Genomic DNA, 14,401 nt, shown 5'->3' on the forward strand with positions numbered 1-14,401 from the left:
ATTTGGGAGTTTGAAATTTGTCGCAATAATTTCTTGGTCAAGTTTATTTACATTCTCTGCTAAAGAGCTTTACAGTCAAATCCAATTTTCCACACCTAACCTATAAAACAACATTCCAAATGAAAAAAAAAAAATCATTCTCTTGGCTCAAAATTGGTGTTGAATAATTGTAATGTAGCCAAGTGGCGTACCCCGTCTCTTTGTGTGTGATTATCTCCTGCCCGACCCAGTTGCCTCCCCTGTCTATAGCTATTCCCTGTGTGTGTGTGTGCTAGTCACATTGGGTTTACATTTAAAAAATGCCCTTTGTGCTAAATCCCTTACTTCTTCTTCTTCTGCGTTCGACGGTTGTGTCTAGGGTCGTAGTTCCGCTGCTGTCGTGAACTGGAACGTCGCTTTCAGGTCTTCTGACGTTCCCCAGAGCTTGGTCTCCAGTGTAGCTCCTTCTGGCCAGATCTGGTTCCGCAGCAGAGTGAAGTTTGTGCATGTATTCAATACATGTTCTACTGTCTGGTCGGCCGCCCCGCAATCGCACAATGCCGACTCTGCTACGCCGATCCTTTTCAGGTGCGCTTTAAAGCCGCAGTGCCCTGTACGCAGCCGGAAGATGGCAGTCTGCTCTGCACGGCTGAGGCGGTGGATGGGGTCTTGGTCTGGCTTGTAGCCTCCGTTTCTTTCTTTGAATGCTGTCTTCCAGCGATGCTTGATGAGGGTTTTGGTCTCTCGGAAGGACAGGCTGGTTTCTGGTTGTTCCTGTCTTCCTGCATCTTTGGCCAGACCATCCGCCTTCTCATTTCCAGCGATGCCGCAGTGCGCTGGAATCCACTGCAGAACTACGGAGGCTTTCTGGGACAAGTCGTTCAGGGACTTCTTCAGCTCTTCCACGAGGTGTTCTGCAGGGGCTGTGAGGACTTGTAGTGCGGACAGGCAGTCAGAGAGGAAGACAACCTTGGGTGGGGTTTCCTCAAGAGAGGTGAGGAAGTCTGCAGCTGTATGGAGGGCAACAACTTCTGCTTTGAAGTTGGAGCAGAGAACACCGCATGGTGTGGTCAGTGTCTCTGGGGGTCTTCCTGGCATTTGAATGAAGACGCCACTTCCTCCGTTCTTGGTTGCGCACTCTGCCGAACCATCTGTATAAGCGTGGGTCCACTTGCTGGCTGGGTACCTCCTGTGTATTTCTTCCAGGGCAAGGGAGCGGAGGGCTGCATCACTCTGTTGCTGTTTTCCAGAGATGCCAGGAATGGACATCCTTACATGGAATCTCTGACTCTGGGGAGACCACGGCTTTGGATTGAGCCTCTCGCACTGGTCAGGGCTGGGTTGAAGGATGTCAGCATTCTCCCTCTGCTGTGCTTTCAGCTGATGGTTGGGGCTCTGGCGCTTCAAGCGGTTCTTGGTGAGAGCTTGGAACTTGTTGTGGAGCGGATGGCTCTCGAGTCTCTTGTGCTTCTCTCCTTGTATCAGAAGCTTTGCCTGTCGTCTGTCTTCCAACGGTTCGATGTTGGCCACCTTCTGCATCTCAGAGATGGGAGTGGTTTTCATCGCTCCAAGGACAGTCCTCAAGCCGAGGTTTTGGACTCGGTCCAGTCGTGCCTTGTTGGTCCTGGCTGCTGTGTTCCAGGAGCTTGATGCATACTCCAACACAGGCCTCACCGCCCCAGTGTACACTGTCTTCAGGATTTGGGAGTTGGCGCCCCATGTTGTTCCTGAGAGCTTTCTCATGATTGCGAGTCGTCGTATGCCTCTCGCCTCGATCTGCTCAAGGTGTGGTTTCCAGGTGAGGCGGGAGTCCAGCTTGACGCCGAGAAAGGTAGGCGTTTCGACCTGTGGTAGAGCCGACTCTCCCAACTTGAGGTTGACCTTTTCTTTGGATGTGGACAGGGAGAAGACGGTCGCAACGGACTTGACTCTGTTGAGCTGTAGTCCCCAGTCTTCGGTCCACTGGTGGATGCGCTTCACACCGTCCTAGATTCGGTGAGCGGCTGAGGTGGTGTGTTCAGCGCTGCTCCAGATGGCTAGATCGTCTGCGTGAAGCGTGTTGGAGACATGGCGAGGGATGGCGCTGGTGATGTCATTTATGTAGATGAGGAAGAGCGTGGGTGAAATTACTCCGCCTTGAGGCACACCTTCCCTCATCTTGACGCTCACACTGTGGTAGCCATCCAGGACAACTCTTGCCGACCTTTCGTGAAGGAAGGATTTGACCCATGTGTACATCCTCCCTGTGACGCCGCTCTGGCGCACTTTCAGGAGCAGGGCTTCCCTCCACACTCTGTCGAAGGCTTTCGAGAGATCGAAGAAGACGCCGACCACTTTGTGCTTCTGCTGAAACGCATCTTCTATGTCTTGCGCCAGGAGCGTCAGCTGGTCCTCGGTGTTTCTTTGGCCTCTGTAGCCTGTCTGAGTGGCGGCAAGGATGTTGTTGGACTCCAGATGCCATATGAGTCTGCGGTTCAGGATCCTCTCCATCAGCTTTCCTAGGCAGCTAAGTAGGCTGATGGGTCTGTAGCTTGCTGGGCTCTTTCGGTCTTTTCCTTTCTTGAGGATTGGAATGACGTGTGCCCTTTTCCATGAAGAAGGAACTGCACCAGATCTCCAAGAGTGGTTGAAGAGTTTCAGCAGGGCGTGCTTGGCGTTGTTTCCAAAGTGCTTTATCATGTCGTTGCTGATGCCGTCTGGACCCGGAGCTTTCTTGCATTTCAAGGCTCTGATGGCTTCCTCGAGCTCATCCATTCGGAGTGCAGAAGACATGCAACTGTTGGCCTTGTCGTGAATGAGAGTCTGTTGAAGCTGCTCTCGTACTGCTCTGGTTCGTTCTCTGGGCAAAGTTACTGTGCTGTCTTGTTGGTACATCCTGGCAAGGGTGTTGGCTGCTATTTTGCCCGTCTGAAACTCTCCGTTGGCTTCTAAGACTGTCTGTCTCTTCTCTGGTCGGTCGTTGTTCAGAGTTTTGGTGAGCTGCCACAGTTTGAAGGTGTCTTTATCCATGCTAAGGGACTGTGTTTTCTCATGCCAGCTGTTTCTGAGTTGCTGTAGTTTCACCTTGGTGGATTCGGCTTTGGCTTTGTTGTGGGCTGTCACAAGTTCATCAGTTGGGTTTTCCTCCATGGCTTCTCTGGCTGTGCAGACAGCATCATGAAGTTGTTGAAGATGGTCATTCCATCCAGGCTTGTAGTCGCGGCGTCGTCCCCTAGGTATGGTCTTTTTTGCTGCTTTCAGGACAGCTGCTGTGAAGTGTTCCGCTTGGTCGTTCAGGTTTTCGTCTTGGAGATCTAGTTTCCTGCAGTTCTCATCCAGTTTTCGTTCAAAATCGTTCCATCTGGCTTTCTTATAGTTCCAGCTTGGTTTCAGTTTCTGCCTGGTGGTTCTCACTTGTTCTTGAAGTTGGATGATGACTGGTTTGTGGTCGCTTCCTCCAAGCTGCTGGTTCACCTCTCGCTGTGCGATGCTGGCAATATCGTCTGTAGCGATGGCCAAGTCTGGGGTGCTAGTGGTGCGCCAGGACCTGGAGTAGTAGGTGGCAGGGTCATCCGGTCTATTCAGGAGGATCAGGTTGTTTTCAAACATCCAGTCTTCAAGGTCTTCACCCTTCCTGTCCAGTTCAGCATAGCCCCAACTAGGAGAGTGGCTGTTAAAATCTCCTGCAATGAGCCAATGTTCGGAGGCAGGCTGAAGATGCTGAAGATGCAGAGGTTTGGTCGGAGGGGAGTAGAGGTTGAAGAAGGTCATTGCTTTGTCCTCGGTGAAAACTTTGATCCCCAGGAGTTCCGAGGAGTCATCGTTCGACCTGTAGACTTCAGCTGCTGGGATGGTGTTTTTAACAAGCGTGAGAACGCCGCCTTTGGGTCCACCGGCTCTGTCCAAACGGAAGCTTTCATACCCTCTCATTGTGAAGCGGTGGTTCTCATTCAGATGAGTTTCCTGGACGCAGCAGATGTCGATGCTGTGGGTCTTCAGGAATTGTTGAAGGTCTTGTTTTTTGTTTCTCACTCCCTCTGCGTTCCAATGCATAAGGGTGAAGTTGCCAGTCGCAGTACTCCGTCCTTCCCTGGCGATCTCAGAAGGGTGGGAGCTGCCAGTCGCTGGGGGTGGGCTCCTTTGAGGCATGGAGCCCGGCACCGCCTCTACCTGGCTGGGTTCCATAGAGGCGACACCATCACGAACATTCGACCTAGACACAATCATTTGTCGTAGTAAGCGTAGACATCCGGTCTGCTCCCCGCCTAATGGCCGATGTCTTCCGTCTTCGGGGGACTACGTGGGTTTAAATTTGGAGTGGTCCTTCTCCTAGAGGAGTTTCCTTGCAGGGATAGTGAGCCTCCTCTGCCCTCGTTTTAATTTTGGAGTGATCTTCTCCTAGGACAGCTGCCTTCCAGGGTTGACGAGCCTGTCCTGCCCGGCTATTTAACCCATAGTTGGGGGTTGGTTCGTGGGCACCAGGGCGTATCCACACGCCGGTGGGCCTGCATGCCACACGTCTAGGGGCCAACCTCCTCCGAGTCCTTGTAGTTCAGCCTGGGGCCTTTCGGTACCCAGTTCACGCCTGTCGCCACGATGGAGGCACTACAAAGGGCTTGCTGTGGAGAGGTTATGTACTGGCAGGAGAGACTGACGCAAGCTGCTCTCTTTTCGCGCTGTCCTGAAAAGGACGGTGCTAGCCAGCGGTGAGGGCTGAAAGCGAGAGGTGACAAGCACAAAACACTTCGCCAACACACTAGACACATCACACAACCATTTGACAGGCAATCCCTAACTTGAAATGATGAGAAGCAGCAGCGTAACCTCTAACCATCAGTGCCTAAGGAGTGACTAAATAATACCTGGTTGTCTTTGTGCATTGTACTTTATTGTGTGTTTACTATCGTAGGGTAGACCCCGACCGGATGCATTTCTAATCTCTTATCTCAGATTTAGGTGGTCGTAATGTGCCGCCAGGCTGTCTGGGTATCGTTTGGACTCGGCGTTTTGTCAAATGGGTGTCATTTCTTTTGACAGGGTACATCATAGAAGATGCCAGGTGGCCGCTTGGAGGTTTTAGTCTCTTACCCCCCCCCCCCCCTTCGGTGTATCAGATTTGACACTGCTTGTAATCTAATGAGCCTTATCCGGTGTGCGTAATATTTCCGGTGCGTCACACCGACACGGCTTCATGCCTCGGTAACGATCCCTTTCATTGGGCAGGCATTTTAAGTAGAACGCCCCCCGTTGTCTGACACCGGGTAGCAATCGGAAGTGACCTGTCTTTAAAAGAGCGAACATTTAGAGTAGAGCAGAAAACGCGATTTGTGACACTGCGAGCTGGGTGCTCCATGTGTGTTGTCGGTAGCCGTGAACGTGTCGAAGCTCTGCTCTAATTTGTCGTGAACCGGTCTAGTGTAGTTTGGCGCGAAGTTAGTAAGCGGTCGACTTGTGGTTTTCATTCCGAGACCTGTCTCTTTCAGTCTTTGTGTTTCGCGACTAGGCGTCAGCAGCAGAGTTTGTGTTTCTTTCAAGTGTGCTCACTGAGGAGAATCTGTAAGTAACTAAATGCTTTATTCATTCCTTATGCTGTATTCTTTCCTTATGCTGTATTCTTTCCTTATGCTCTATTCTTATGTTTCATTTGATGCTATGATGTTTGCATATGTACATTTTGACGCTGATTTGGTCCCGGGCGATGTCCGACCGGTCTCGCGTCAGAGTTGATGACGCCATTTTGATCTAGCGGAGAGATGTGTTTTCTAGATCAGTTTCTAATTACTTTTATGATTTGACGCTGAAATTGAGCGTTAATAACTTCTAATATTTGATGACCAGTTGTTCTAAAGCTGTTTTAGAGTCTTGTAAATTAAAGACTCGTAAGAATCAAGTAAGGCAGACTCGTTCTCATACGTTTCGTTTTCGCTGAGAAAAAGCCTGTCTCGCAATATTTTATGTCGAGAAGACCCATGTGTATCGTTGCCATTTTCCCCATTTTATCACATATTATTTCTGGAGATCAGTAAAGTCTGAGTAGTAGTCGGTTAAAAGCCCAAAGTTAATTCGCGTTCTCGGCAAGCAATTGCCGATTTCACGAATTCGGCAAATAGGTTGCCGATTTCACGAATTCGGCAATTACCAGATTTCGTTACGACATATATAAATGTTACCATACAGATTTGACAAGCAAAAGCTTTAAGTGGTAAATAAAGGTGTAACTTACTCTTCAGGGGTAGTATGTAAGTGTATTAATGTAAAGCACCACGCCAAGTCATCCTGATACCTCTCCAGTACATGCATCCATGTTTAAAGGTAAACTGTTGGAACTGGAAGACAGGAGCTGTATAAATGATGCACATCTTCATTGGTTTATCGGGAGGCCTGAAAAAAACCCAGAACAATATTAACATAACATGTCTTGAAAATGAAATAAGTACTATTTCAACTTCACTATCAGAGCCAAATCACTCACTAATTCAGTAATTGTTTTGTTTATTCTTTTACAACCATAGTTCATACACTGATACATCAGTATTTTATTCTTTGCATGCAGATTAAATATATCAAGCATTTTATAAACTTGAGTAAAAAAAAGAACACAACAAAAACACACTCACAGTCACACCCAGTTACTCAGTAACACACACATACACAACAGATAAATCTTGCTCAGTTCTACAAAGGCCACGTTTGCAATGGTCATGTCTTGGATTTTCAAAACAATAACTTACCTGCTGGTTGATCCAAACCGATGATTGAAAATCAGTGAGACTGAGACTGAGAGGAAAATGTCCTGTAGTGTACAGTGCGATTCATCGCCAACCTCCCCATTCAAGGCAGACCGTGTCCAAAAATCAGCTGTACCATTCACATCCCGATTGCATTCCTTCAGAAGGACAGTCAGTGTTTCAACTTCTTTGTCGATATATTTCTCTGGTGGACGTGTTGAACTGCCAAATATTAGATTGCTTCAATGTCAGTCACGAACGACGGCTGCCATGTTTTTTTGTCAACTCTACTATTCTGTACTCCACTGAGGAAGAGCGTTGTATTGTGTCTTAAAACCGACTTCTCGGGAAAGTGATCAATCGAATTTTATGGTCCACAAAAACTTGCTTCATATTTTATTTAAGGACTACTTTTATTTGCCTTTATTTTTATGGCGCACATTTTGTGCCCCACATTTTGTTTTGGCCTTCATTTTGTGGTCCACAAACTGGAAATGTGCCCCACAAATGTGTGGGCTTATTTTTGTGGTCCACAAACTGGAAATGTGCCCCACAAATGTGTGGGCTTATTTGTTGGATTAATGACATCGAATGCCACGGATACCCGAAAGAGAAGGAGGGGGGCGGCGGAGTTATAGTGGGAGAGAGAGAATGAAATACAGCCCCGAAAGAGACAGGGTAAATGACGTGAAGTGCCATAGACGTAATATACACTGAGACGAGGTGTGCTACAAATTAATTCCTTCTTTCTTTAGTTGATTAAAGAATAAAAGGTGATTTTGTGCAACAGTCTGATCGATGTTCAATGTCTACCTGCGGCAGCGAGTTATTATTGAATAATTCCCTGAACAATCTGTCAGCACTTTACAGCAGATGATTTGGTTTTGAATAAAAGCAAGAGCATAGTTATGCTGTTAATCAGCTGAGGCTATAATTATCAGTTACACCTCCGTTCATTCATGGCATCGGTTGGTATATTGTCGAGACTGGGTCAATGAATACGATGACGTCACTCGAGGCGCTGTCATTAAATTCAATCACCCAGTCGATGAATCCGAGATGTAACTTATATATCCAGTGACCCATCAAAGATAAATATTGCTGTGAAGTGCCTTCACGACGAACAGATAATTCATAACGACAAAATCATCATCAAAAGACAGGTTTGTCGTCCGTGAAATAACAAGCTTCAATAGTATAATTTGCTGATTTTTTATTTAATATTTTTTTCCAAGTCAATCTAAAAGTAAAGTGTTTGGGGACTAAGTAAATGTACACCAAATTTTAACACAACAAGACTAGCTCTGTTTAATCAATGTTTTTGTTAATGACTTGAAGAGAAAAACGGTGTATTTTATGGTAGGTCCTATAACATTCCGCCGCTCTTGATCTGTATCCCTCTTTTCATTTATTTTCCATTATTTGTGTGTGTGCGTGTGTGTGTGTGTGTCTGTGTGTGTGTGTCTGTGTGTGTGTGTTTGTGTGTGTGTGTATTTGTGTGTGTGTGTGTGTGTGTGTGTGTGTGTGTGTGTATGCGTGTATGTGTGTGTGTGTGTGTGTGTGTGCGTGTTTTTATGTGAAGGAAATGCCCGATGTATGCTTTGCGGAGGGTATGCAATGCCTTGGATAATGGACGAGTGTGCCATAGGCTTTACACTTGTATTTAACAAATGAAATAATTTATGATGAAAAACGAACAGCTGGTGTCTGTAAGTACCATGGTGCTACCGACACAGTGTATCTAGGTTGCTTAATGATGACATTTAACAGTGAGTTCCATTAATAAATAAAGACAGCAACTACTCACGTGCTGATTGTAATACGTAGTTTGTATTCCTTAGTTCCACTGTGAAATACTGCATGGGATTTAGTGAAGAGATCGTCACACACTTGCCATAGGCAGATGATTTCAACTCTGGGGGCGTGCAGGATGGGTATCTTGGGGGCTTACCTGCACACACAAATCGAAGTAGGTTAGAAAGCCTGCATTCTGAATATCAAAGTAATATGTCAGAGACCAAAGAGGAACTTATAATCTCGTATAAACCTAAATTCGCATCCTGTTTAACTCTTTCATACACGTACCCCTGTGTTAAGTTTCATCCATTTTAACATAACTAAATTGGCCAACAAAATAATTATTGCGACAGATTTGAAATCCACATTAAAGCATTAATAATTTATTGCCCTGTCATTTCATTAAAACTTCACGTAACTTTCAGGATCACCTTTTGGACTAAATTTTTATTTGACAGGAATCAAGTGACCGCCACTCAAATAAGCGTACCCTCAAAATCGACCAGACAAAAACGGAAAATAGGAAAAACTTTGCAACTTTGACATACAAGAAGAAAGTCAAACCAATTATCCACCCTGAACAGATTATTGTGTTTTGCTACCAGAACTGGCACGCTCACTATCGCTGTGAGCGACGTGTCAGTTCAGTCTGCTGCGCTGAACTTTTATATCTCTATCCGCCCACACTTCAGCTAAAATTACTATTTCTTTGATGTCTGTTTTCAACTCCACAACACTTTGGAGGGATTCAATTACAGTTTGTTTCATTTTTCTTGTATGTTGTACATGGAGATATCGCAGCCATGCCACATCACATGGCGCAAATGTCGTGTGGCATGGCTGTGTAAATATGTTCTGTAATTCCGTGAAACATGTTTGCGAAATAATGGCAAATTTAAACGAGTTCGCTGTTGATGTTGCCGATGGTTTGACCCCCACTATGTCACTTCCGAACCTGAATCAACATCTTGGTAAGGTTCTGGACAAACATGCCCCTGTGCGTCAGCGTGAGGTGCGCCAGCGTAAGCCTACGCCGTGGTACAGCTCGGTCGCTGATCAGCTCAAGGAGCTGAAGCGTGAGCGTCGAAGGGCAGAACGTCGCTGGCGCTCCTCACCACTGACAATCAACATGCAGATGTATGATGCCGTGAAACAGAAGGTCACCGACCTTGTGCATAATGCTAAAACGTCATTTTATTCTGCTATGGTTTCTTCCAGTGCCACATGCAAACAGCTCTGCAACAATATGACCACACTGTTAGGCACGCGTAAAAAGCCTCCTTGCCTACCGTCTTTGACGTTCAACAACTTCCGGCCCTTTTTAGTGAGTACTTCAAGAACAAAATCCTTTCGATACGTGACAGCTTTTCGCATGTTGCAAACACACAAAGCGCATTTCCTACCGATCCGTTTCAAGGCACTCCCTTTTTAGCTTTCACCACTGTGTCTGAAGACGATGTCAAGAAGTTAATTCTAAAAACCGCCCCCAAGACGTGCGAACTTGACCCGATTCCAACCAAACTACTTATTCAAAACATCGACATCCTCCTCCCTACCATCACTAACGTAGTGAACGAATCACTCTCTTCTGGCGTTGTCCCCACGGAATTCAAAACCGCTTTAGTAAAGCCACTGCTGAAGAAAGCTTCTCTCAATTCCAACGAGTCGAAAATTCTCGAAAAACTTGTTCTCTGACAGCTTGCCTCACATCTCTCATCCCACAACCTTCTTAGTGCCCACCAGTCAGCCTATCGACCACGGCACAGCACGGAAACGGCTCTTCTTCGTATTTTGAATGACCTTCTGACCGCTCTAGACCAGGACAAAACATCCGTCCTCTTGCTTTTAGATCTGTCTGCGGCTTTTGATACGATAGACCATGACATTCTCTTTTATCGTCTAGAGCACTACTTTGGCATTAGCGAGATGGCTCTCTCTTGGATTCAAAATTATCTCTCAGACAGGAAACAGTTTGTTCTGATCGATGGCCAACAATCTGCTGAAACCTCTCTTGTGTTTGGTGTTCCTCAAGGTTCTGTGTTAGGCCCGGTGCTGTTCATTATGTACACAGCACCGCTGACAACTCTCATAGAGAATCATTGTGTGCTACACGAAATCTTCGCAGATGATACGCAGATCAATCATTCCGCATCACATGACAAGTACCCAGATTTGGTTCTGTCGCTACAGGAGTGTGTGAGAGATGTCGGGGCATGGATGGAAGAGAACAAACTCAAAGTAAATGACGACAAAACTGAAGCCATGCGTTTTTCATACTCCACCCCTACCCATGCTAAGTCTATTTCAGAACTCCCACAGGCCATCTCTTTGAACAATTTTGACATCAAATTCTCGGCTACATCCCGTGATCTCGGAGTCTTTTTTGACAAAGATCTTAGCATGAAACAGCATGTAGTCCAAACATGTAAAGCAGCGCGAATGGAGATCCGGCGTATAGGTTCCATTCGACAGTACCTTACCGAAGACGCAACCAAAAGACTAGTCTGTTCCGGCATACTCTCTAGATTAGACTACTGTAATTCACTGCTCGCTGAATGTCCCAAATCTGTCACCAAGCCCCTGCAACTAGTCCAGAACGCTGCCGCTAGACTCGTGTTTCGAACACCTATGAAACAAAGCGTCACGCCTCTACTCAAACAGCTACATTGGCTTCCTGTCTCGAACAAAGAATTAAATACAAGATCTGCTGCATATTCTATCAAATTGCCGTGGGCACGGCTCCACAGTACCTGTCCGATCTCGTGCACAAAAACAATCCTGAAAGGGTTGTCCGCTCTGCCTCCCAAAATAAATTTGTCAAAGCTCCTAAGTATCAGAGGGACGATCATGGTGGCCGCTGTCTTTCAGTCGCAGCTGATCATATCTGGAACAAACTCCCTTTGTCTCTACGTCTCAGTCCATCTCTGCCTTCTTTCAAAGCAAATCTCAAGACTCACCTCTTCAGAGAAGCATTCTGTGATGATGTAGTTGTCGCGACCCTGTGAATGTGCACTTTCGGATGAACAATGTTTACTGTGTGTGTGTGTGTGTGTGTGTGTGTGTGTGTGTGTGTATGTGTGTGTGTGCGTGTGTGTGGACATGTGTGTGTGTGTGTGTGTGTGTGTGTGTGTGTGTGTGTGTGTGTGTGTGTGCATTATTATTGTTGTGTATACTGAGAGTTCGTTCCTGTGAGAGCCTCTGGATTTTTGTAACATTTATGCTTGTTTTGGGTTTTTGTTGTAAAGTGTTTATGATTGTGTTCTATTCCGTCAATGGCGTCATTCTGGTAATGATGTTGTTATTGCTTTTGTAAAGCGTTTTGTGTGTTCGAAAGCGCTATATAAATCACCATTATTATTATTATTATTATTATTTATTTAAACGGCAATGTTCACGTTTTTGCAACGCATGCATGGTAATTCAAGCATAGAATGACATAACATTATTAATTTTTCACTCATTGTCAACACTGGTAGAGTGGTCTAGCGGTTAAGACATCGGCCCCGACATTTCAAGGTCTTGAGTTCGAATCTCTGCGCAGGCGTTTATTTTTTCTGCTTGCTCCCTCTTGACAAGTGTGCTCAGCTCTGAGAGAGCAAACCGGATGTTGCCACGGCAAAATTTAAGCGTTTAATAAAGCTCTCAAGGTCATACACGCAGTCTAGGTGGGGTTTCGGGCAGCGTTCGTTGTACAGAATTCTGTACATGATTCTCAGGCCTATCTTTTCAAACTCTTAGCCCTGGATAGTCATGTATACATAGACCACATCTTTAATAAAACGTTTCTGGAAAGTTCCATTACGTCTAACGAACTCATCAAAATGCCATGATATTTTACATACGTTTTTGCAATTGTGTTATCAATACTCATGAAAAATGTAAAAGCAATACATTGAATCATTACAAAAGAACAAGGTTTTTACCCGTATAGCCCACACAAAATGACGCCAAAACAAGCCTTTTGCGGCTTCTGAAGAGGTTGACACCAGTCTTCTTCAAAATGGCAAAACAACACTGCTAGGCACAACAGCTTAACCAAATACATTTGTGTGGGTAGAAAATGAGTTGTTCTTCAATTTGAGATCAAAAACGGAGTCACTCTTGCTTATTTTGATTTTGTGTGTATTTTAGTGTATGCAAGTTTGCTTTTGCGAATTTGATCTTGGGGGTGTCCTATGTCTCCGGTACACTGCGTATACAGTAATTTATGAAAAATGAAACTTTTTATTTCATTCAGTAGGAGATTCAATTACCTTTTATACTTGGTTTTAATATAACTGACCGCATCACAAAGATCTACAGCTAAATGTAGCTGTGTACTTTTTTATGACGGGTAGTGTCGACGCGACGGCATATAAACCTCCATCGAATTTTTAATTCGACGGCATGGCCAGAATGGAAACAGCAATTTATTTCGCTATAGATTTGATTGGAAGCTGAACAAAGAAGAGCAGATAGTACAAGTTAGTAGTCTCATAATTATAACCAATAGAGAGTGATGCAGAGAAGATACTAACGCAGTTTAACCTCCTAGAAGACGGTGGGGAAAAGTAGGACATTGTTCTTGCTCGTTTGGACACGCGCTTTGCACCAAAGCGAAGCGTGATTCACGAGAGAGCAAAATTGTACAGAAGAGACCAGAATGAAGGAGAAACAGTGGAACAGTATGTACGTGCATTGTTTAATTTGGCACAGGTGATGCAATCAGACAGTCTTGTAATCAGGTGCAACGATAAAAAATGTGAAACTTCAACTTCAAACGACCTGATTCTTGACAAAGCAGTGACATTTGCTAAGCAGCAGGAACAATACTTAGTGAAATCAGAAATACAGCAGCAAAGAGGTCAAACAGCAAGAGTATCGCTCGACGTGGCTTCTGTTAAGTACAAAAGACGACTGGCAACTCCTATCAGCAAGCCGACAAGCCCAACAAGTGCACGAAGCACCAAAGGCGCGTGTAGCAAGTGCGGCGGAACACACCAAAGGGGACAGCACCAGCACCAGCGAACAACGTACCACAGGTGACTAAAGATAAAAAAATTTTATTCTGTGGACAGTGGTAAAGAACCATGGAGAGTCGATATCAGCATCCTACACACAACAGTTAAATTTAAAATAGACACAGGTGCAGATGTGAACATCGTGAGCAAGCGAACCTAGAGCTTTTTGGGAAAGCCGAAACTACAGCCATGTGAGACTGTAATGGGAAGTTTCCAGTCGACAGTGACAGACCTGCCTGTCAAGGTTTACGTCATCGACAATGAAACAGACAACCTTCTGAGCAGCAAGACGGCAAACTACATGGATTTAGTGAAAAGACTGAACAATGTGAACTTTGGTGAAGTGAAGTGCACACCAGTCAAGATACAGGTGAGAGAAGGAGCAGTTCCTTACTCCATCCCGGTGGCACGACACATTCGAATTCCTTTTTTTTTTTTTTGTTTTTTTTTTGCCTCAGTTGCATGCAGTCCGCTTCAAGCTGAAAAATAAATAAAAAGAATGAAACCCTAAGTTGTTTTTTTGTTTGGTTTTTTTTCCTTTTTTTTTCTCTCTTCCTTTTCTCTTCTTTCTTTCTTTCTCTCTACAGCTGAGCGTCCTTCTTCATTGGCGTTTTATAAATTTATCAATTGTATGTGGTTTTCTACAATGGACAAAATCTTGCATCTTTAATGTTGGTTATTGTCTTACATATGTCTGTGTTTGGGTTGACTTAAGTGTTGTTTGTGACGGTGTCATGATGGAGTTAACATAGTAACAATCACAATAAGTAAGAAGAAAGGCAAATTGTAAGCGTGCTAAAGTTTTCTTAGTAACAGCTCTCTTTTCATACAAGTGGTGTTAAGTGTAACAATGTAAGTTCCGCCTTTACCCCGGTACCGTTCTCCTTTTAGCGAAACGAAAGAAAGAGGGGGCGGTGA

This window comes from Littorina saxatilis, linkage group LG16, assembly GCF_037325665.1.
Source record: "Littorina saxatilis isolate snail1 linkage group LG16, US_GU_Lsax_2.0, whole genome shotgun sequence".
NCBI classification, from domain to species: domain Eukaryota; kingdom Metazoa; phylum Mollusca; class Gastropoda; order Littorinimorpha; family Littorinidae; genus Littorina; species Littorina saxatilis.